Genomic DNA, 25,895 nt, shown 5'->3' on the forward strand with positions numbered 1-25,895 from the left:
CCCGAGAGAACAGTCCTCTGTCCATGAATGCTTCCCAGTGGTTATACATTCCAAAGCCCTCCTTATAGCACCACTGCCTGAGCCATCTGTTGATCGCCATAATCTTGTCACATCTTTGTTGCCCTTCTCCAAGAACAGTCAGAATCCCACTGAAGATCACCTGAGCCTCGATTTCCTTAAGCATCTTCCCCAGCCTGGCATAGTCTCCCTTGATACGTTCCAGCGAGAATCTAGCTGTATCATTTGTTCCCACATGAAGGTCAATCAGCGGATTCTTTCCCACTACAGTTAGGATCCTTTTCAGCCTCAGGTCCACATCCCGTATCTTAGCACCCGGCAGACAGCACACCCTTCTGTTCTCTGGGTTAGCTCTAGTTATAGACTTGTCTATTCTTAGTAAGGAGTCCCCAATCACGTAGACCTGCCTTTTCCTGGTGATGGTGCAATTCTCCAGTCTATCCCCTGCTCCCTCTGGCTGCAAGTCCTCTTGATTTCTATTGTCCCTTGCAATCCTCCGCAACCCATCCCGTATCCTCCTGGGGCTCATATTTGGTGTTGTTATCTCCATTGACTCTTCCCCTCTTCCTATAGGACTAGCTGCTCTTCTCTTCTTCCTTGCCCTCTCACCTTCAGCGACCACCTGCTGTGTCCCTTCTTCATTTTCCAACTTCGCAAACCTGTTCCTGAGCTCTATTTCTCCTTCACTAGCCCGTCTTTTCCTCTGCCTGGTTCTCTTAGTCACATGCTTCCACTGTCCACTTTCCTCACCCAGCAGTCTCCTCTCAGAATTCTTTGGTCCTGCTTCCATCTGCAAGTCTGAGCTTTTTCCTTCAGCCTCCTCATGTCTTTGCTCCATCATCAGCTCGAACCCCCTTCTAAACTCAACCAGAGTTTCCACCTGCATCTCCAATCCTCTGATCTTTTCTTCCATCAGCTCCATCAGGTGGCACTTAATGCAAACAAAACTCTTTTCAGGTACCCCCTCCAGGATCATGTACATGCCTTAGCTTCCACATCCAGTCATCCTCATTGTGTCTTCCACTGCTGCCTCTGTATCGGTCATAGCCTTCCCATCTAAAACCTGTTAGTCCGGGAAACACGAACCAAACCACCACCACCCACAGCAAAACAAACCCCCAACGGGCACCAAAACACCGGCAGACCACCACCCACTCCCTTCACTAGCCTGTCTATTCCTCTGCCTCGCTCTCTTAGTCTCCCCCGCAAACTCCCCTTGCAAACTCCCACTGAAACTCCCCTGTTTACAGGTCTGTTTGCTGGCTTCTGTGCCGCTACAACTGTCTATGCCGCTGCCTGACTGGCTGGCTACCTTTATAGGGCCTCTAAGCAGAGAAGCCCCGCCCCCTAATCAGAGCTCAGCTTCTCTCCCAGCACACTGCCCCTACCAGCCTCCACAGATATAACTACAAAATACAATACACAAAATACAAAAACTTTCTCCTCCAACAGAACTCCCACTGAAACGCCCCTGTTTACAGCTCTGTTTGCTGGCTCCTGTGCCGCTGCAGCTGTCTGTTTTTAATACAAAAAAAGAGAAATAAATCAGCTCTCCCCTTCCTCTCTCAGATGGGATAAATAGACACTAGAGCTTTTACATTCCAATAGCTCATCCAGGAGACAGAGACATCTTACACTCTAATGCTTTTAGACATGCAAGCAGATTTACTTTTGACTTCTGATTGCATGTTTTATTCAAACCCCTTGTCTTGACAACAAACTGTGGTTTTTGATGCTTCAAATAAAGTTATGTCAGTATTAATAAAGAGGAGGCAGAGATTTTAGATGTGTGCTGGCTGTAGTAAGCCTTTTTGAATTATTTCTAACTTATTTCACACTCGGAGGCCTTAGTCGGGATAGGGGCCCCATTGTGTTAGCTACTGTTCACATGCATAGTAAGAGACACTCCTTACCCCCAAAGAAATTATAATTTATACAGAGAGGTGAAGTGATTTACACAAGATTCACAGAACAGGTCAATGACTGAGCCTACAACATAAGTCAGGCCTCCTGATTGCTAGTCCAGTGGCCTACCCACTAGACCATATTGAAATTATACTTTAAGTTATTAATTGTTGTTATTTATATTACAGTAGCACCTAGAGGCCAGGGTCCCATTGTACTAGGTAGGGTACAGACATATAACAAAGAGACAGTCCGTATCCCCAAAAACCTACAGAACTTTTCTTTTTATTTGGTTGCATTAATACAAATACTTAAAACAAAATCCGCATCAAGAATTCCCTCCGGTAGGCAACTCACAACTTAAATAACCATCGTAAAGATTCCAAGGCTTCCAGTGGACTTCTGTTCAAACATTAAAGATCACATTTGCTACTTGAGAAAAATAATTACTGATGTCATGGGTGGTCATTTAAAGGTAGAATTTACTGAGTTTTCATTTTCTTTTAGGCAGGACATACATTCTATGCACAGTTCACATACAATTAAATAGGGGAATATGGATTTGTGCCACAAAGACTATCAAGCATGAACACTGGAAAAATATATTAATCGCCTCCAACGTATGTAGTTTTAGAACCCAGTTGGGAACTTATTACTCTAATGTAAATGAGGAGGAAGAACTCTGAAATCAATTAAATGTACATGCGTATAAAACTAGTACACCTCTACCCCGATATAACACTGTCCTCGGGAGCCAAAAAATCTTACCGCGTTATAGGTGAAACTGCGTTATATCGAACTTGCTTTGATCCGATGGAGTGCACAGCCCCGCCCCCCCGGAGCACTGCTTTACCGCGTTATATCCGAATTCCTGTTATATCAGGGTAGAGGTGTATAGGTAAATTCAGAATCAGGTCCTCCATAAATAAACTGAAGTTCCTTGCTAAATCAATAGGTGACCGGTGACTGAGTTGTAGAGGAATTACTGCTAAGTGATTGCAATAGAGAAGTCTGTAATAGTATCATTGCATTAGAATAGTGACAGAATTTGTCTTCTGTCAACTGCCTTTATTTTGCTAATCTATCCAAGATTAAATATAAAATTAACTGGAACCAGTGCTGGCCCAAGATATAGATAATGTTTTCACCCCTCAGCTCGCAGAGAGCCGAGAAGTGATCCAATTTTTCCCACCTGGTATGAACAAAGGAATATAGGAATTGCCAAACTAGATCAGACCTGAGGTCCATCTAGTTTAGAATCCTGCCTCTGACAGTGGTCCGAAACAGATGCTTTAGAGTAAAATGCAACAAAACCTCACAGTAGGCTGATGTGAGTTAATCTGGCCCCATCAAGATACATAGATATTTAAGAATTAGAAATTACCCTAAAACCAGAAGTATAAGGTTTTATATCCTTTCCGATACTCTCTTCTAGCATTATCTATTCTAACTCTGGATATTTTTGTGACCCATATAAACTTCCAGTCCCACTTTGAATCATGCTAAATTCTTGGTCACTGTGTCAGTGGTAGTTAAGTCACTTTATTTGTTGCCATTTATGCTCCAATATCTTGTATTTACGTGAAATGATGACATCTAGGTGCCTGTTTGGCAAAGTACTTCAGTACCTGCTTAATCCCATTGAAGTTGATGAGCCTTCATTATAATCTTCCATGATTTGCTGAATCAGGACCCTACAGCTAATCCAAATGAATTTTCACCATCTCAGATTAATAGAAATTAACGAATCACAATGTCTGTTCCATTTATGTGTGTGTACCAAGTTTGCTAATTTGGAATTTGTGAATATCGGTTGAATTGCTATAGGAAACAGAAGGCTGATTGTTCATGATAGTGTGACCAGATGTTTCAATTAAAAAAAAATCCACATAAATGACCCTCTTTAAAAGAGACAGAAGCAAGAAGATTGGTAGGAATTACTAAATGTTGCCATCCTGTCTATTTAACAGAATATAATGCACAATTTACTGAGTTATACAATACCCAAATTACATCTTTTGTATGCTTTTGATAATTAAGGGACTGACCTACACCCATTGAATTCAACAACCATAGTTATTTAGATGTAATCTATAGTTCTGACATATTTTATAAATAACCACAGATCTTTTCCTGCAGTTGTGTTCAGTTTTTTACTTTAATCATGTTTATACCTTTGTAGAAGAATAGCAGAAGGTCTACGTAGTATTCAAATCCCACTTAAATCTTATTTTGAGGGTTCCAGAGAGCCTAAAGTGGTACATATGTCTGATGCTGGCCCGCTACACAGAGAATACTTTTACCCAATGTCCTTTTTCCTAGGACCTCAATAAGTGTTATTTAATCTCAATATGTCTTCTATTATGGTCACACCCAGTAAGCATCCTTTTTCTATAACAGGCTTTTCACTTCAGCTGTAACAAAATTAAACCACAGGTAGAAAGCTTCTTGCTGTCTTTGATGGTGCGGTTCCTCAAAAGCTATTGTACAGCAGTTTTCACCTAATGCCATATGTGACAGTCCCAAATTGAAATAATTTTTCAGTATTATGGTGTATTAATAGAAATTAGCATTTAGTATGCAAATTTGCAGCATCTTAACATCTTGAGACAGTCAGGATCAATTAGAAAGTTAACCTCAAACCTGAAAAATCAGCTCAGGTTATATCAAGAAGAATCACAAATAGAAGTAGAAAGTTGAAAAGCATTCAGATGCACTGAAAGGAAAAAAAGATAAGTTATTGTGTCCATTCATGACATGTATGATGAATTTTTAAAGCAGGCATGGTAAGGAAATTGGTGGCACAGCTGGGTTAATTGAGCATTCTAGAATGTAGATCTAAATTCTAATAAGGGTGAAGAGTCAGTATTAGGTGCTTTCTAATATTAATGCAGACAATAATGCAATTTATTTTATCTGGCAGTCCTTGGTCAAACAAAACAAATGCTTGTGATTTTATGAGTCCACAATATTTGATGGGAGGGGGAGTTAAGTCCCAATCATGGAATTATGGGAGAATCTCACCTTAAAAAAAAAGAAAGACGTTTCTAGGTTAGGTTACAGAGTAAGGACTGAAAACATAGAATCATAAAAGTATAGGTCTGGAAGGGATCTTGAAGTCATCAAGTCCAGCCCCCTGCACTGAGGCAGGACCAAGGAAACCTAAATCATCTCTGATAGGTGTTTGTCCAACCTTCTTCTTTAAAACCTTCAATCATGGGAATTCCACAATCTCCCTTGGAAGATTATTCCAGATCTTAACTATCCTTATAGTTAGAAAGTTTTTCCTCATATCTAACCTAAATTTCACTTGTTGAAGATTAAGACCATTAATTCTTGTCCTATCTTCAGTGTACATGGAAAACAATTGATCACTGTCTTCTTTATAACATCCCTTTACATAACTGAAGACTATCATCAGGTCCCCCCGTAAGTTTTCTTTTCTCAGGACCAAACATGTCCAGATTTTTTTGAGCTTTCCTCATCAGTCATATTTTCTAAATCTTTTATCATTTGAGTTGCTTTCCTCTGGACTCTCTCTGAGTTGTCCACATCTTTCTTAAAGTGTGGCATCCAGAATCAGACACTGTAATCTGAACACTGGGGTCTCACCAGAGCAAAGGAGAGCAGACAATCACTCCTCATTTCTTACATACTTTTGTTAATACACCCCAGAATGACAGATTTTTTTTCTCCACCACCTGCATCACACTGCAAACTCATATTCAATTTTTGATCCACAATAACCCCTAGATCCTTTTCAGCAGTAGCATCTAGCTAATTATTCCCCATTTTGTAGCCATGCATTTGATTTTTCTTTCCTAAGTGAAGTACTTTGCACTTATCTTTATTGAATTTCATCTTGTTGAATTCTGACCAATTCTCCCATTTGTCAAGGTACTTTTGAATTCTAATCCTGTCCTTCAAACTGTTTGCAAACCCCACCTCCCAGCTTGGTGTCACCTGAAGATTTTATAAGCATATTCTCCATTCCATTATCCAAAGCATTAATGAAAATAATGAATAGTGTAGTCCCAGAACTAGGACTGACCCCTGTAGGAGCCCACTAGATATGCTTTCCAGTTTGACAGTGAATCATTGATGACTACTCTTTGAATATGGTCTTTCAACCAGTTGTGCACCCACCTTATAGTAAATTCATCTAGACCACATTTCTCTAGTTTGCTCATGAGAATATCACATGTGACTATGTCAAAAGTCTTTCTAAAATCAACAAATATAATGTCTACTGCTTCCTTCAAAAAAGAAAACTAGGTTGCTTTGGCATGATTTGTTCTTGACAAATCCATGCTGGCTATTCCTTATAAACCTATATCCTCTAGGCATTTGCAAATTGATTATTTAATAATTTGTTCCAGTATCTTTCGAGGTATCAATGGTAGGCTGACTGGTCTATAATTCCTGAGGTCCTTTCTGTTTGCCTTTTTAAAGGTAGGTACTTTGTTTGCCCTTCTCTAGTCTGCTGGGACCTCACTCATCCTCCAGGAGTTCTTGAACATAATTGCTAACAGTTCCAATATTGCTTCAGCTAGTTCCTTTAGCAACCTAATATGAATTTAATCAGGCCCTTATGACGTGACTATATCTAACTTATCTATGTTCTTTCTCTATTTTGACTTGCCTTCCTTTTCACTTGTTAATATTAATTCTGCTGAGTATCTGCTCACTATTAACCCTTTTAGTGAAGACTGAAGCAAAATAGGCATTAAATACTTCAACCTCCTTGATGTCCTCAGTTATTAGCTCTCCTTCCCTGCTAAGTAGATGACTTACACTGTCCTTTGTCTTTCTCTTGCTCCTAATGTATTTAAAGAACTTCTTATTGCCTTTTATGTACCTCACTAGGTGTGAACCCTATTAGCTCAAAACCCAGAAGGCAAGATAAAAGATCCCTAAATGTATTTTTTATAAAACCTCATGATTTTGTCAGATATGCCTTGTGGTTTTTGATTGCTTTGAATTGGCAATACTGCACTTAAGTATAAGGGTCACATTTTCAGTCCCACGTTAATGAGGCCTCCACTATTTGTGAGGGCAAAAATGCAGCTTCCGAAATGGATGACATTTTCTGAAAATCTAACTGTGAATATCAATGGTGAAATCGAAGAGTGAGTCAGGTTTGTTTATGCTTTGTGTATGATTACACCATGAACAAATGGAAATTTGTTCACAGCACTGACAAGTCTCACAATTTTATCACAACTCTTGTAATAATTAATATTCTTCTTAAACTCCCAGTCCCTGCAGGCATATAATTAGGAGAAAATTTCAGCTTAATTAAAAACAAAAGTGTCTAGTCCTCTTGGGTGTGAAGAAAAGCTTGAAAACATGACCCAAGTGCACATTAATGGCTGGGCAGGACTTCCTGGTCCACTCCTTTTTAGGGTAGAAGGTAAATGTTCCAACCCTTATTGGTTGTCTAGGGAATGAACTCCATGTTTGGCAAATATACAAAATATCAAGTATGTACCATACTACACTAGACAAAGTGCAAATGATGAGTGATCCAGTAAGCCATAATGAACAGCATCATCAATTGAAAACATAATGAAATGAAAATTTCTCCAAAAAATGGTGTTCCTTTTCTCCCTTCTGACTGCTGACAGTAAGCCAGGGGACACAGCTATCCCAGATCTTAGCATATCCATCATATGGGTAAATATGGCATAGCATTTACAATATTTTGGTTTTTCCACTTCTGGTCTTAGCTGAAATTAAGAGGTGCAGATAAATGCCCAAGCATTAAACTTTTTGAACCTAGAAAGGGCTTAGGGTTTGGTCTGGATTTTCACATGAAGGGTTGGCTACTCTTTTATTTTATCCAGATTGTCTTATTCATCCCGATTGCAGTGATAACTCTGCATGGCACCTGCACAATATAACTCAGGAGTCCCTATCAGCAGTGCATCCTTCAGCAGCCAGACATCTCCAATGGACAAACTAGTGTAAAACTGTTCAGGTCTCAGAAACAGAGAAGTTAATTGCAGAGTTTATATTTATGACCCTCATCCAGAGGATAATTACTACACTTATACAAATGAGAACGAAGCACACACTTGAATATAGGTGATATGATGGCTATGCTGATCCTCTTAAATAAAACTGTAGCTATACTATTTTAGAAAGAAAATGAACAGTGTGCCTTTTCATTAAGGTTATTTTATAATGATGATGATGAACAGGCTTTTTCTAGGAAATATGTTGCCTTTTAACAGATTCTATACTTGATTTTCCATGAAACAGAAACCTATTAGTAATAAATCTGTAGTTATTTGTAAAGATGTTTGAACAAAGGACACTCATGGACATCGTAAGACCTTTTACATCTCCATGTGAAATTAACTCTGGTTTTCAAGGACTCTTCTGCTAGATTTTGACCAATTTAATGTAAACATAATAGAGGACAAAAGAAGCTCAGTAGGTATAAAAGGAATGAAACAAGAATGAGAGAATGGACGTGAGGAGCGAACAAAGGGGGAGGGGAATCAACACTGGACACAAACACTAAAGCTAAATTACATGACAGAAGATTAAATTATGCTGACAGAAAGACAAAAGAGTACCAACATGATAATAGAATGTTCACTTCTGATTGGGTTTCTGAATCCTTCACCCCACCCTTGTGTGGCAGCAACATTCAGAAAACTCAGGCATGAATAGGTCTTATCATCAAGACCACACACTGCCCTTTCGGGAATTATCTCTTTGGTCATAAGGAAGGGCTATTATTGACTTCAGTGGGTTCTGGATCAAGGCCCAAGTGACTACTATGTCTTAGGTAATGGAGGCCAGCTATATGTTTCATTTGAAAACAATGAGGAGAGCTAAAAAGTAGATCTGCCAGCCTAACATTGTAAGAGCTTTCTAGCTACTGAAAGCCCTGTCTTCATTGGTGAAGTCTTGGCAGCGCCAACTCAGAAGTCTACTCATATTCAGGTGAGGAATCCCACTCCGGCTGACTGGGGCGCTGATCTCTGCACACCTCTTTGCTAGAGCAGTTCACTCTCCCATGGACAAAAGCGCTATCGGCTCTTTACTATGCACAGACGACCAGCGCCTCTAGAGAGCTGAAAACTACATCCTTGAAGAATGGAAGAATCAGTGGGAAAGGGAGTCTAATACAGTAAATAAATTCAGCAGTCCATCAATGCACTTTCCTCCTTGTCCACTTGATCATAAATCCTTGAAACAGGCTTACTCTCTGGTTTGTCCAGAGTTGCCATAACAATGCACTGGCTTCGCCTGTTTCCTCCCCACGCTGTGACTGTGTGGCAGCGTTGGAGCCAGTAACTCATGTGGTAGAAGATTGCCCAACCTGTCATTTGGACGGCAGTTTCAGCGCTTAGCCTCCCTTGATATTCTCTGGTTACAGAACCTGGACATCTAGCTCTGACCTCTGCATACAACAGAAGAAAAGAAAATAGTAGAGCTGAGCAAAATTTTTCAGACAAATATTTTATTCACCAAAAAATACAATTTCAGTCAATGTGAAACTATTTGTGAATTTGACCCAAATAATTTTGGCCATTCACAACATTCCAAAAGAGGAGGAGGAAGCGGTGCTGGTGCTGCAATTGCCTTTCCTCCTGCACCTCACATTAATCTTTGCCCATTGTTTCTAGCACATACTGGGGACATAGGAGAGACCCAGGTTTGAATCCCTGCTGTGGAACAGACCTGAAACACACTTTTTCGATTCACCACAAATTCCAAACATTTTTAAATTCAGTTAGACCCAAACAGAATGTCTTATACAATTTTTCAGAAATGCCACTGAACCAAAAAAATATAAGTTATTCACCCACCTCTACTTGATAATCATGGTTTCATTTATTTTTACTGCTAGTTTGTTCTGAAACTATATACAGATTCCACTATTAACAACAATATCCTGCATCATGTGAGTAGTCCCATGCAATTACAATGGTTTTAAATCCTACCCTGCAACACCCCTGATACAACAAGGTCTGTCCTAATTAAGGATAATTAGTTGTATCAAATTATATGGTAATATCTGCAGGAGGACACAGGACTAAGTTGATGCATCTGCATACAAAATATAATTGGATTTTCCAATAATATAGGAATATACTAGTTAGAAATGGAAAAGACCTACTGGATCATCCAGTCCGTCTGCTTGCAAGGGTGGAATACAGTCCCTCGATAATGGTGGAATTTGGCACTTAATTGACGTTGGCCAAAAGGCCAGTAAGGAATACTATGTTAAATGGATTGCAATTAAATGAACAGGATAAACTCTCTAGATTTAAATGTAACATGCAGAAGCACTCATTTGTAGTATTAAACCGGAGGAGAAATTCTGAGAGAAATGCAAATGAATGCATTCCAATTATCCTATAATGAAAGTTTCTGGCTTAAATAGATCTATTGCTTTAATAAATATTTTGACTATCCTTGGGATTTAATTTTCTGTTCTTAACATAAACTTATGATTGGATTATCCATCACAAATGCAATTCAGGTTTCATGATTTACATGGTAAAAATAGGAAATGTCAGCCATGCTGGTTCCCAACTAATGTGAGAGTTTAGAAAAGAGAGAATATCCAAAATTAAAATGTACTTGGTGCTGTAGCTCACCCAGATTGACCGAATTCCATTTAATCAAACCAATCATTATTCTCCTATCACTATTAACAATAATCAATTACAGTATCAAAGCAGAGATGTGAAATGCAAAATGGGAACATTACTCAGCTGCTATACTAGTCTCAAAGGACAAAGGTGGTGACATCTATCAATGAGAATTATTACCACTTCTCTAGTGTGTATGACAGACTTTTTTTCTTTGGGGGGGCACTGGAGCTATGAAATTATGATTGTTAGTTCACCAGCATTATCAGAACAGTTCTGGGGATATTGATATTTGATAGCAAAGAAAGAACCAGAGCAGAAGATTTTCTTGTGTGTGTAGGTCCTACATAAATATTGACTATTGTTTTCATTTTTTACAAAATAATTTCTCAGCAACGAAAATGGTACAGTTAATAATAACTAATTAGGCATTCTCTTGGACAGATCATAATTTTTATAAGCTAAGTTTTGGCATAAACTAATTGACACGTCACTATAAACAAAGATTTTCAATCCCTTTATCCAAAGAGTTTGCAATGAAGAGCCAGGGGATTTTGCTTGAATAAGGGTTCCGGGATCCAGGCCCCAAAACATCCAAAATTAACCAATCCAGTGTGTTCCAAAACCATTCTCTTGGCATAGGCTGGCGTGCATTGAGCACTTCACTCTGACTCCCTAGATTGTAAACCTTCTCATTAGAGCAGAAGTAAAGTTTTGGCTCTAAAACCTGAGAATCTGTTACATTACACACAGAGTGTGGTTCAAACTCTCCCCTTTTGAACCTCTGCACCCTCACTAAAGTTAACTGGGGCTGCATGAGTGTATATTGTTATTAGTTATATTACAGTAGTGCCTAGAGGCCAGTACCCCATTGTGCAAAGCACCGTGGAAACATATAACAGAGACAGTCTGTAACATGGTGGCTTGGCCATAGAGTGGAGAGCCAAGATAAGCCACACCTGGGTAGAATTAGGCGCTCCAGGGTAAAAGGCAGCAGGAAGCTGCAGGGATGGGGCTCTTGCAGTGAGAGGTTTCCTGTAGTGGTCCTGGAAGAGGGACAATTCCTCAGGAAGGAGGGACTGTGCCTAGCTTAAGCCTGGGTGGAAGGTTGTTCTTTTCCGTTTGTTCTGAGAATGTTGTTGATCTAATTTAAAAAAAAAAAAAAAAAAAAAACAGACCCTAAGAGGGGTTGTGATTTAGAGAGAGAGACTGTGGAGTTTGTTGAAGGAGCTCTGGTGAAAGGGAAAACAGGGGCACCACAGAAGCATCCCTGGCCGTGTTACATAGTCCCTGCTCCAAAGATCTTAAAGTCCAGCTGGAAGACTAGATACAAAAACCAGACTTGCCCAGAACAGGGAAACAAAGAGACTACACTGATCTGCATGAAAAGCAGTGGTGATAGCACACTAGCTGCTTAACTGCTGTCAGGTGTTTTGCAGACATCACAGCAGAACTTTATGGAGGCATTTGAGTATATTGAAGTATTACTTGGACCAATATCTGTCAGCAGGTGATAGGGGAAATTCTGATTTCAGTTTGGACAAACAGACTAACAGCACATCTTGTTGAATAAGTTATTTACAGATATTCAGAATAACCTGTAGGAAGAAATATTAGCTAAAAAAATAAGCAAAACAAGTTCTGTTATGTTTAGTCCATGAAAAACAGCCATTAAGCTTTAAATCAATGAGGGAGAACATCATGACTTTGAGAATATGGGTGTTGCAAGTTCCTGCAAATTTGGAAGCTAGGAAATGGAGCAAACTCTATAATCAATTCAGAACATCAGAGAGCAGCTTGGATTTTCTTTTTCTTATGATGAGTTTAATTTTTTTTCTATCTTCAAAATATTCCTTTTGAAATGCATATCTGATATCACTAAAGTAAAATCCTCATTAAATTTTATTTTTTTGCTTTTCAGTGTCATTCATTTCATTAAAAAAAATTAAAAATAGAACCCTCTGTGTGGCATGCAAGCTCTTTCATGCAGAATTTAACTTGTTTTTTTACAGATTTTCATAGCCTCCAGCCAGTAATTTGCTGAGGCTCATTTAATCAGCTGTGGTACTATTATCTGAAGAACCAGTTGAAGGAAGTTTATTTCTAATGATCTTCAATATAGCCAAAGTATATCCCTTTACATACACATGTTCTGAATATCCTAATGGAGTGTAATCATTATGTACTTATGTAAATGCCTGTTGGACTCAGTCTCAGAATTCTAACCCTGGAATGGGAAAGAGAGAGAACTCAGAGGTAGCTGGTATTCTTTATGTCCAGGGAAATAAGGGTGCAATCCAGTTTCAAAGCTGGGAGCTTATAGTCACATTAAAAGAAGGGGTCCAAGAGACAAATTCGTCACCTGGACAAAGTTCAGCTGGGTAGTAAAAATGCAATCTTGATATTTGTACTATATGGCAAATGATTATAACTTGGCTTATTGGGGATGATCAGGATACAGTTGCCCCATGTTACATCATAGGTGATTGTAGTGAGGCAGGATGGCCTCCCGAGCACCTGGAGTGGGAGGACCCCTGCACTGAGCCCTGGTGGGTGGAACCAGGGCCTAGTTGCCCCTCCCCCCTGTCACAGCAGGCCGGGAGTGGCAGTGTCCCCTTTCCCAGGCCAGAAGCCTGAGCCTCAGACTCTGTTGCCCCGCCTTGATCCAAGGCCTGGGTTAATTGACTGTTTGTTTCCCGCCCAACCTGAGCACAGGCCTGGGCCTTCGTTCCCCACGGCAGCCGACATATCAGTGACGTAGTGAGGCGGGGTGGCCTCCCGAGGACCAGGAGTGGGAGAGCTCCCACACTGAGCCACTACAGCGATACAATGGGGTTCGGTGAACAGTGCATTATAGTGGAGGAGCTAGGTTCTATTCTTGACTTACTTTGTGACCATTGGTAAGTCCCTTCATGCTTCTGTGCCTCTGCTTCTCCTCCCATCCTTTGTCTGTCTTGTCTACTTAGCTTGTGAACTCTTGGGGGCAGGGATTGTCTGTTCTGGATATCTGTACAGTGCCTAGCACGAAAGCACTATAGGTGCTACAGTAATACAAACAATATCAATTCACTTGTTTAAACTGTATATTGTAAGTTCTCTGCATGAGATGCATCAAGTACACACATACAAATCTTGAACTACCATATTTGCGACCTGTTGCTTTGCATGTGTTACGTATAGCCTGCTTTGTATTTCCTTTTAGAACCAAGTTCATATTTAAAAGCAAAATGCTATCGGGTCTAATTATTGAGACTCATTAATATTTATTATGCAATTATTCACCTTTCTAATTGCTAGTACTGAACTCCTAATTTATATAAAAAAACCTCAGACTTTAATTAGGCTACTCTGAATATTATTAAAATTGAACATCAAGATTTTATCCTGTGACAACTGCTGCATCAAGCTTTGCTCTTGTAAGTTAGTTCTTACAACCAATGACACCTTTCTTTAAAAAAAGCAGCACATAGTTTCCCTGCTAGATGTATCATTTCCTCATTCCTCTTATTGGTTCTTTAGTAGCATTGTAAAGCTCTACATTATAAACCAGTAACTTAAGACCAAAAGATGGGATGCTATCATTTGGCTTTCACTGCAGGTCAAGATTACATTTTATAATCACGTTTGCCAGTTCCAGGGTGCTTTTCATGAGAGAATCTCAAATGGTTTGCAAAATGATTAAGTAATTCCCCTGTGAGGTAGGTCTCCTGGGGCCCTGGGCTGGAGCAAGTAGGGGGTCCCTGGTGTCAGAACCGTAGCCCTGCCCTCATCCCTTACGCCTTTGGCCTCGCCCCATTCTGTCCCTTCCGCCTGTGGCCCCACCCATGGCCCCACCCCATTCCAACCCTTCACCTGCTCCCATTCCACCCACAGCCCCGCCGCTGTTCCACCCTTTCCCCTGTGGCCCTGCCCCATCTCCTCCCCACCCCCACCCCTACCAACCACACAGCCCCGAGACCGAGGAAGGTCTGTGCCCCCACCACGGCCCCTTTACTGGGGGCTCCAAATCGTCCAGGGCCTGTGGGCCCATGCAATAATCTGCCACTGTTGCCATGGTACTCTTGAAAAGAAATGGGAGGAGACCCTGGGTCCAGTCCCCCTCCCTCCAATTACTTTTATTATTTATGCACAGTGCAACAGCTTCAACAGGAGAGACTAAAGGAACCCTACATCAGAATATCCCATAGCTCAGTGGTTAGTGCACGGAGATGGGAGACCACTGTTCAAATCTTTTCACCCTCTGTGGCAGAGCAGAGGCGTCCCAGGTGAGTGTTCTGGGTCAAAAGTTATAAGGGGGGCACCAGCTACGCCTCTTCAGTTTTAAATGGTGCCTGATCCAGTAGGTGCACTCTGATCAGGCCCCACATGCAGTTAGGCTGACAAATGCCTGTCTTCTCCTAGTTAGTGAATTACTTTGGGGCTTTGGCAGGGAGACAGGAGTCTGGGCAATTAGAGGGAGGCAGCAATAGATGTGGCCAAAGGCAGAAACGTAGGAGCCAAGGGAACTTTTACTCTGAAAAATTTAGGTTGTGAACATGTTTAGGCATCTAATGTCTGATGGGAGTTTTGTGGATCTCAGTGAAGCCAAAACTGGAACTTGGGCACTTAAGTCTGGCAGTGGTATGATAAGGCCACAGAAGGCTCTGGTGTAAGAATAGGTTAGAGGCCCTCTTCCTGATTACTGACCACAGCTCCCAAGTCCCCCCTCTCACCTCCAACATCCCAGCTCCTAATTTACCCCATTCCTCCAACAACTCACTCCACTTACCCCCCCCCCAAACAACCCAACAACCCTCACTCACCTCCAACTCCCAGCTCTCCAATATTTCCTGCTCACCGACAACTCGGCCTCAGTCCCTCACCCACCACCCTGGGACCTTCCTGACCACTCACCAGCACTCCCCTGGCTCACAGCTCCACTCCTGTTCCAGGCTAGGGCAGCTCCTCCAACCCTGGTTATGCAGTGGGTCTGCTCACTCCCTTTGCCTGCCCTGCACTCATACAGAACAGACCAAATTTGAGTGATGAGTGGTGTTGCAACTTGATGCATAGGGTCAGTATCACTCAGGTTTGGCCTGACCATCCCTCTGTCATGACAAAGAGGCAGCTGGGACAAACCTGAGTGGTGCTGTGATCTCAAGTACCAAGTTGCAACCCCACTTCCTCAAATTTGACCCAGCCCCCCCTTTCATTGCCTCCAAGACAGGGGCCTGGGCCAAACCTGAGCGACAGAGCAACCCCCGATACCCATTTGCAACACCACCCACATATGGCCAGGCAACCCCTCCATCTGATGGAGCAGCTGCCGGGCCAAATTTGAGTAAGTGGCATTATGGTTCCTGAGCCAGATGACGTGCCAAAGTTCCTCTCATCTGATCGGGCCCCCATAATCTTGTGGGCCTTGGTGCAACTGCACCACTTGCACCAGGGTTTATGTGCCTAAGTACTTTTGTGGATCCCACAGATGGTATTTTGGCATTTGTGTTTTCGGTCAAAGTTGCAACAAAAGCATTCAGAGACATGTATATTTAAAAAAAAAAACGTAATGGAAACACCAGCTAGCAAAAGTTATTCGAATTCTCAAAAAAAAAAGTTTTGCTTTGGGTTTAGTTTTACAGTTTGTACTTGCCTAGTTTTGGATAGTAAAATGCCCATCTTTCATTGCATTTCTGTATTTTAATTTCAGTGAAGCAGTATAATGTACTCAGAGAAATAACATACAGACATAAGTCAGTATTGTGAACTGTCAGAATTGGTAATTGCAAATCACACCTCTTAATTCAGCTTATTGTTCAAAGCACTGTTATCCTCTTCTGGGGAAACAAAAAACAAAAAGAAGCAAAAGCTCTGAAACAGATTTAATTTCCAGTGGCCAGCAAGGAGCTGTGTAACATTCTGAATCCTTGAGCTTTTGGGTAGGACTGTTTAATGTTGCTGACATTTTATGCAATATCCTCTTTGGGTTTTTACTGAAAATAAATGTAGTGTATTAGAAGAAAATAAACACCATAAGGATTGAAATGAAAGTGGCCTCTGGGTCTGAAGATACAAAAATGGTAATTTTTCATCACTGTACCACCTTAATAGCTGCCTCCCTAAATACAAGAACCTGCATCTTTTCAGCTGGATTGCATAGATGCTTTCATGCTTTATTCTGCCCACATGTGAAGATTTGCAGGGAATAGGGCCAGTCCTTCAATTCTTATTCAGACAAAACTCCAACAAACAGGAGTCTTGCTTCAGCAGGAAGTGCAGGATGAGGCCCTGCATTCATATGTGTTAGCGATAGATGCAAATTCTAATCCCAAATCCAAACACCCCTCAATTTGGAAGGTGTTAAAATTTGGCTTTCTATGTCAAGACCTATATTCTTAATTTAAGGTCCAATTTGGATCCTGTAGGCTGCCAGAGTTCCAATCCAGCTGCAAGCAAATTACACACTTGCTGTAAAGAGTAAAAAAAAAAAAAAAACCATCCCCTCGAGGGTTTAGTTTTATTAACAGAAGAGTGATGCAAAAATAACATTACCTCAATCTGTGACCTTCCTAGGCTTGGGCACTTCTAGCATTCTTTTTTCTTAAGAGTGTCTATCACAAACCCTAGTGTTCTCTGCCACAGTGCTACTCCCACCTTCCCAATGAATCTAATGAACCACACTTGACCCAGTGAGTCAGTAGCAATTAACTGGAAGCTCTCTGTAGGGTTCCAATGCCTGCTAACAGAATGAGGCAACAGGAAAATCCTGTCCCTCTGTTAAGATCCATAACCCTCAGGGCAGAGTCAACCCTCATGGTTCAGAAATTCCTTCTCCCAAGCCCTACTTTCACTCCATTCCTGGCAGTGTTAGCTGGCTGTTGACCCCACTAGCACCTTCATAGAGAACTATGAAGTCAAATAAACATCATCATAATTCTACCTGGAGTCTTTTGGTTGGATGGCAGCTGGCTTAATCACCAATGGATCCATCACAGCAAGGAGCAACAGAGTCCAACTGCTGCCACCCTGACAGTGAGTATGTGTGTGTGATTAAAAATATAAATAGTGTGAGAGGTATATTAAACTATGGAGATTGTGATATTCTAACTAAATCTGTAGTGTGTATGTATGTATATATGCACTCAGGAAGCTGGAGGCCAATCATGATTATCAAACAGAAAGTAGCGCAGCATTTACGGGGCTACGTACGTAATACAAATGGACTATTAAGTTCAATAGCTTTGTGAAAACATAGAAAAGTTGGTACCGTTACAAAATATGGGAACTGCTATTTTCCCTATTATATTACCTGTATGCCATGTCCAAATATTTTATATCCAATTTTACACACAGGTGCATCCAGAATATGCTGGGTCAGATTCTCCGCTGGTAGGAAGTGGTATAGCTTCACTGATATAATGGAGTTGCACTGCTTTACACTAGCTGAGAACGTGGCCCATTGTTTACAAAATTCAGAGGTTGCCATTAAAAACTGGATAATTTTATTGCAAGTACTGAGTTAACAATATCTCACTGTCTTTGGCATATAACAAGCCATTAAGGATGTCCCTGTTTGCGAGAGTGATTGTTTCCATTATCTTTCTCTCTTGTCTGTTTCTACTTCCATTTTGGATTAGAAATACATCACATTTTGGCTCATCTACAGCAGTAACAAATGCCATTAAAATGAAAATATTCATCTTGCATACGCATACCCATCCTAATATATCATAATTTTTAATCCTACTTAATTTTCCTTTTATACCACTGGTTCCCAATGGTGTCTTGTGATTTTTAGAAATATACTTGTGTGCCATGGTAATTCTCCAGCAAACATGGAAAGTGGAAATGAAAAATGGCCTCCAATGAGAATTTATAGTCAGTCTGCACCTCCAGGCTGTTGGTTTCTGTGGGGCTGTGACAGTCTGAACTACTTTTGACTATAGTGAGTTGATAGATGGGTTTCATTCTTCTGTCTGATGCCAATCTCCTTTGTTAAAATGTAAAAAAAAATGTGGGAAACTAGAACAAGTTTGGGAGTCTGGGATGTATAAGAGGGCTCATTTTGCCTGAGGACTAACATGATAATTAGAGTGAGATTGACACAATGTAAAGTTGACTCACTTACAATATGTTTTCCCCCTCTGTTGTAGGATCTGTTGTCACAAAAGAAGCTATTTATCAACCACGCTGCCATATTTTTTTCTTAGTGCTGTCAATTTAGTGGCAATTTTTCTGGCATAGAGATCAGGCAGTCAGTGTCACTCTTCCTATGACAGCAGCTGCTCCTGGTTGGATTAATGACAGTTTGCTTTATGATGGTCATACCAAATTTTTTTCACTAGAGAAATATCCTTAGCTTCTATTTATTTTTCATCTCCTGTCACAAAAGCTGCCCCGCCTCCACCAAGAGACTCATATTGATTAGCTGTAGTGTTTGCTTGATTAAGCATATCCTGTGATGCATGTTTTATTCATATTGTAGCAGAAGTTATTCGTTGTATTTCTTCTCATCCCAACTATCTGATGAACTCTATATATCACGGGTTTTAAGACTTTCATTCCGTTGCCTCCTGGGGGATGGTTTTGTTTTTGTTTTTAAATAGAATTAATAGATCACAAGAGAGGACGAGGATCTGTGGTTAAGGTAATGGACTGGGACTTGAAAGATATGGGTTAAACTCCTGACTCTGCCACGGACTTCTTTTGGGACCTTGGGAAGTCACTTAGTCCCTCTGTGCCTCTATTTCCCATCTGTAAAATGAGCATAAAAGACTTCTTTTCTACCACTGCTTGCCTTCCATGGCTGTTTCTTTCTCTCATGCTATGTGTGTGTGCAGAAGTGTTTGGTGCAACTTGGCCCCAATCCTGGTCAGGGCTTTTAGGTGCTATTGGAACTCAAATAATAGACCACAACTCACAATATATTGTCTTTTTGGAAAGCTTTTGGGGATTCTAGTTCTTCATTTCATATTTAGCTTACTTTGGTAGTCAGAAAACATTATTATTTATAATAGCGTGTGAGCTGCTCAGACATTTGAAGTATCAAACCCAAACTGCAGCAGATGTACCTGGCACTGAATAGGTAAAATATGCTGAGCAAGTAGTCCCTGCCTTGATGCCACTATAGTGTACTGTGAAACAGAGTTTTCAGACTTTTTGTGAACTACAGCTTATTAGAAAATCTGTTTCATGGTCCTCATCATGACACTATTGAACAGCTCGTGTCCCATTCTGTCCCCTTCTGTCTCTTGATAACTACTGCAAGTGCTCTTACATGGAAAGGTAATATTAGGAAAGAATTTGGGTTCTTTTTATGAGATTGAGCACCTGGAAACAAATTGGAGAGCTGGTACCAGTAAGAGCTGCATTGACCATAGGACATGTTGAAAATCACTTCAAAACACAAAATTTTAAATAAGTTCTTGGAATGTTTTGGGACATCTTTTTGTTTCAGAAAGTGGAGGAAGAAAGCAGGGAGACAGCCATTTTACACTTGATACTGACCAACAGGGAGAAATTGGTAGCGAATCTGCAGGAGGAAGGCAGTTTGGGTGAAAGTGATCATGAAATGATAAATAAAAAGAAAGGAGTGAGCGCTACAGAAAAAGGACAATGGAATTTAAAAAAAATAGATTTTAACAAACTCAGAAGATAGGTAAGGTCCCATGGGAAGAAAATCTAAGGGAAAAAAACAGTTTTTGAAGGAGACAATATTAAAGGCACAACAGCAAACTATCCCAATATGAAGTGAAGATAGAGCCATATTGGCCTCTTACTATTCTTCCTATCACGAGCTCTTTAATTTCCTGAAAATCAGAAAGGAATCCTACAAAAAGTGAACATGTGTGTAGAGGCATACAAAAGAACAGCACAAGTCCACAGGGACAAAACCAGAAAACCTAAGGGACAAAATGAGTTACACCTAGCAAGGGACATAAAAGGGAATAAAAAAGAGGTTCTTAAAATATGTTAGGAACAAGAGAAAGATGAAGGAAAGTGTAGGCCCTCTGTTTAGCAGGGCAAGAGAGCTAGTAATGGACAAAATCAAGAAGGCTGAGGTGTTTAATGCCTATTTGGTTTCAGTCTTCACTAAAAGAGTGAATGGTGACCAATACAATTAATATTCACAACAAAGAAGAAACACAAGCCAAAATAGGGAAAAAATAGATTAAAAATATTGTCCGATGTATTCAAATCTGCAGAGCCTGTTGGAATTCATCCTAGTACACTTAAGGAAATTGCTGAAGTAATCTCAGAACCATTAACAATTATCTTTGAGTATGACAGGAGGATGGGTGAAGTCCCAAAGGACTGAAGAGGGGCATATGTAGTACCAATGTTTTTAAAAGGGGAATTTTGATGCCTGGAAAGATACTGGAACAAATTATTAAACAATCAATTTGTAAGCACTTAGAGGATAATAGAGTTATAAGGAATAATCAGCTTGGATTTGCCAAGAATAAATCATGCCAAATCAATATAATTTCCTTCCTTAACAGGGTTACTGGCCTAGTGGACAGGGGAAGCAGTAGATGCAACATGTCTTGATTTTTAGTAAGGGTTTTGACACAGTCCTATGTGACAGTCTCATAACCAAACTAGAAAAATGTGGTCTAGATGAATTTACTCTAAGGTGGGCGCACAACTAGTTGAAAGACCATACTCAGAGAGTAGTTGTCAGTGGTTCACTGTCAAACTGGGAGGGCATATCTAGTGGGGTGCCACAGGGATCAGTCCTGGGTCCAGTACTATTCCATATTTTCATTAGTGCCTGGCATAATGGAGTGGAGAGTACGCTTATAAAATCTTCAGATGACACCAAATTGGGAGGGGTGGCAAGCAGTTTGGAGGATAGGATTAGTATTCAGTAGGACCTCCACAAATTGGAGAATTGGTCTGACATCAACAAAATGAAATTAAATGAAGACAAGTGCCAAGTATTTCACTTAGGAAGGAAAAATCAAATGCACAGCTCCAAAATGGGGAATTACTGACTAGGGTGACAGTACTGCTAAAAAGGATCTGAAGATTATAGTGCATCACAAATTGAATATGACTCAATAGTGTGATGCAGTTGCAAAAATGTCTGTTATCATTCTGGGGTGTATTAACAGGATTATTGTATGTAAGAAATGAGAAGTAATTGTCCCACTCTACTCGGCATGGGTGAGGCCTCAGCTAGTGAACTCTTTAGGAAAGATGTGAACAAATTGGCAAGAGTCCAGAGCAGAGCAATAAAAATGATAGTTTACAAAACCTGACTGATGAGAAAAACTTAACTAAGCTGGGCATGTTTAGTCTTGAGAAAAGAAGACTGGGGGGCGGGGGGATCTGATAAATCTTCAGATATGTTAAGGGCTATTATAAAGAAGATTGGGATCAATTGTTCTTCATGTCCATTGAAGGCAGGACAAGAAGAAATGGTCTTCGTCTGCTGCAAGGGAGTTTTAGCTTAGATATTAGGGAACACATTTAGTGTAGTTAAGCTCTGGAATAGGCTTCCAAAGGAGGTTGTGGAATCCCCATCACTGGTGACTTTAAATAACAGGTTGGGCCAACAAATTGTCAGGGATGGTCTGTTTACTTGGTTCTGCCTCAGTGCAGGGGTCTGGATTTGATGACTTCTCAAGGTCCCTTCCAGTCCAACATCTCTATGATATCTATGGTGTTATATGGTGTTCTATGGTCAGCAAAGCACAGACATCCCGTTGATTTAAATGGGACTATGTGTATGCTTACAGTAGGGTGACCAGATGTCCCGATTTTATAGGGACAATCCCAATTTTTGGGTCTTTTTTTTATATAGGTTCCTATTACCCCCCCACCCAGGGGTGAAAGTAACTGAGGCCACTTACTGGTACGGGAGGGGTGGCTCTGGCCCCCGGAAGGGGCGAGGCCTCTGGTGGAAGGGGTGGGGCCTTTGGCAGAAGGGGCGGGGCTGGGGGTCAGCATCCCCCAGCCAGCCCTTAGCCCACGCTGCCTGGGGCTCCCATGGTGATTTAAAGGGCCTGGAGCTCCGGACACTGCTGCAGTAGCAGCAGCGGTGTCCGGAGCCCCAGGCGAATTTAAATCGCCGGCCCCAGGGCAGCTGCTCCCTTTGCCCCCCCCCTCCCGTCAGCAGCCGGGGGGAGCAAAAGGGGCAGGGGTTAAAGCACTGCAGGGTCCTTTGATGCAGCAGTGCTTTAACGTTGCTGTGCCCCCCCCCCCATCAACGGCCCCGTCAACAGTCCCACCAACTGGGTGGGGCACAGCAACATTAAAGTGCTGCCATCCTTAAAGTGCCACGGCAGCACTTTAATGTCCCTACCCCTTTTGCCTCCCTGTTGGCGGCTCTGTACGGAGTACCAGCCAGTACCGGCTCACTTTCACCCCTGCTCCCACCCCCTGTCCCGATTTTTTTACATTTGCTGTCTGGTCACCCTAGCTTACAGATTGGTGCTTTGCTGAATAAGGGCCTAAACTGTTATCATCTGATAACTGTTTTAGTAGTATTAAGTACATGAAGTAAGACTGTGTAGTAAGGTCAGTGCTGTGTGTTCAGATATCTGCATTTGCCAGCCACCACTGTAACAGGTAATAACTGGCCCCTTGTTGCAATCTCAGCAAAAGGACTAGAGGGGTGGCCTACAAGCTAGGGTTAATGTGTTTTGAAGAATTTGAAGAATGCTATTGCATTTCCTATTCTGTGGAGAAATAGAACATTTTATTCTCCAGGGCTGTAATCCAGCACCATTTACAATCAACTTCAATGAAGGGGGGGGGGGGAAGGGGCTCATCTTTCTGGAAGACATGATGTCCAGGGCAGAGTCTGAAAGGTACTGAAGACAGATGTTTCTTTGCAAATCAGTCTCCAAATGTTTGCATATCAAGGTAAATTCAAAGTTATAATTGCCATTAGGGAGCTTAGAAAATGTTAGGGCTTAGTTGTGGGGCTAGCCACACATCTATGCTATGGAACAAAGGGGAATATAAGGGTCCGCTCATTCTCCACAAGAGTAAAGAGGAGAATGCTGTGTTGTATAACATTGATTAATTTTCCTAATCTCACACACCAGTTTAGCTTTAAACAGAGGTGAGCAGATGATAGGCCAAAGGTCCTGATTCAACAAATTATGTCAGCACATGCTTACATCTTTTGCTGAGTCGGGGTCTTAATGTTTTTCTCTGAACCTCACTCATCTCCTGGTGGGTTGTTGTTTTTTTTCTCCTGTAAATATTTTAATGTGGGATTGTAAATTTCTCCCTAGACACAAAGATAGGTTGAGAGATTGAATATGTTCAGGATAACAGAAAAGAAATGTGTCCTAAAAAATCATAGAGGAAAACATTGATGAGAATAGAGGAAGTTACCCCTTTGCTGATAGAGGGTAAAAAAATGCCACTGTCTTTAACTTTGAGATTTTTTATTTGATGTTTACTCGTGTATGGTGTGCTTAATTATATCATATTCTGACTGTTTGCGGAAAACCTTGCTGGTGGTGTTGGAAAGAGGATCTACATTATTATTTAATCATTTCATTTTATTTTATTTTTATTAGGCACTCATCCTAGGTTGCAGAGGTAACTGTGTAGGTTTGAGTGCATAGCACTTTCACCATGTAAGTGGCTATCATTATTCATGCTTTGGTAGGCAGTGTAATAATTCCAATCATGAATACAAATTCAGCTAGAATTAATATGGATGCATGGTAATATGCAAATCCAGAAGATTTGCATTACAATTTTTATAAATTAATATGCTCCCATGGCTGTAACCTGACCTCTAGTCACTGAGGACAGATGATAATTTAAAAGCCCACATCAGTATGTGTTTTGCAAGATGCTGTTTTGAACATGGCGTCCCAGTTAATATGAGACCACTTTGTGTTTCAAAATATACTAAATCAGCTTCTAACTAATATTTCTTTTGCTGGGATATATAAATGAAGGGGGGAAAGGTGCGATAGTCGACCCTTCTCCCTCCCTCCCTCCCTTCTCATTTGCTGTGATTGAAGTCCCATGTTGAGAATCCCATTCCTGAATAGGGCTTCTTGAAGTGGCAATTCAGCATCTGCCCTTGGATGCACTCTCTGAAACGCTGGAGTATGGGTGTTACAGTCACACACTGCATAAAATATTTGACTCCTGGTATTGAACTATAGTGCTTGGGAATGCTTTAGTTAGCTGCTAAATATGTTTTGGAACTAGATAAAATGAAAGATGTCTTCAGTCCAATGGGCCAGCAATAAACTGCCCAATAAAGTGGCCTAGAAGAGGCTGTCCTCAGCTAAAGATCAAACAAAATTGTACTAGTAACATGAGGGGTATTCTAACATGGTCACTGAAGGGGCTTCTCTACGGAGATCATCCTTGGTGAGCAGGCTGTTTCTGCCAGAGATGACAACTTCCCTCCTGTATATGCCCTTCTTGGGACTGGCTTTTCTTTAATAATGTTTATGAAATTAAACTCCATTCAGCAGATAGCTAGGTATAGGAAGAGGAAGACCATGTCAACCATAGACTTCCACAGAGCTTTTGCAGAGTTGCTTGATCACCTACATGATCTTTCTTTCTTTGGACTACTTTGCTATAACACTGAAGAATCTGTGTTTTATTTGGGTTCTGAGGCAGATCACCATATGCCCCAAATAAGAACCAGAGAGTCATCAATGGCTCTAATGCTGCAATTAAGAAGGCTTCAGGAGACCTGTCAGCTCAGAACATTCTTCATTATGGATCCATTAAATATCAGAAATATAACCACTGTCAAGACCTATGCTATCCTCATTCAGAAGCTCCTATTGTTTTGACATTGACTAGGGTCCTTTATCCTGTAATGGAATTATTCACCTGTATAAAATTCCTCAATAAATGTTTGCAGGATTGGGGAGACTGAATATGTCTTGTTCTTGCAAACTGGAAATGTACAGAAAGTTTAGTTAATACCCCTTGTACACACTCTTATGCGGATTATAATTAGGAAGCTTGACCTCCAGGTTAATTTGTTTTGGAACAACCACCAATGGATGCCTTTTGATCTTCTTGCATGTATAAAGTATCATGCTATCTTCAGAGGCAAAATAACATCCTTCTGTTCTTTTGCAGTAAGTAAGATGCCCCTTCTTAAGATTATTTCCTAGGAAAGAAGTTCCACAGAACATAGGTAAGGAACATATGCTAAGGAATGGATTAGGAGATTGCATCACAAATGTATATTGTATATCAAATAGAATTATAGGCTACCGTCTCAAAATGTTATCTGTGAGTTTATAACTACAAAACGGACATAGTTCAAAGATGCAAGATGTGGGCATACCATGGATTTATATAGAGGTAATATGATATTTTCTGTCTTATTATCTATCTCTTTCTTAATGATTCCCAACATTCTGTTCGCTT

The sequence above is a fragment of the Chrysemys picta genome, chromosome 1 (genome assembly GCF_011386835.1).
Source record: "Chrysemys picta bellii isolate R12L10 chromosome 1, ASM1138683v2, whole genome shotgun sequence".
Taxonomy (NCBI): Eukaryota; Metazoa; Chordata; order Testudines; family Emydidae; genus Chrysemys; species Chrysemys picta.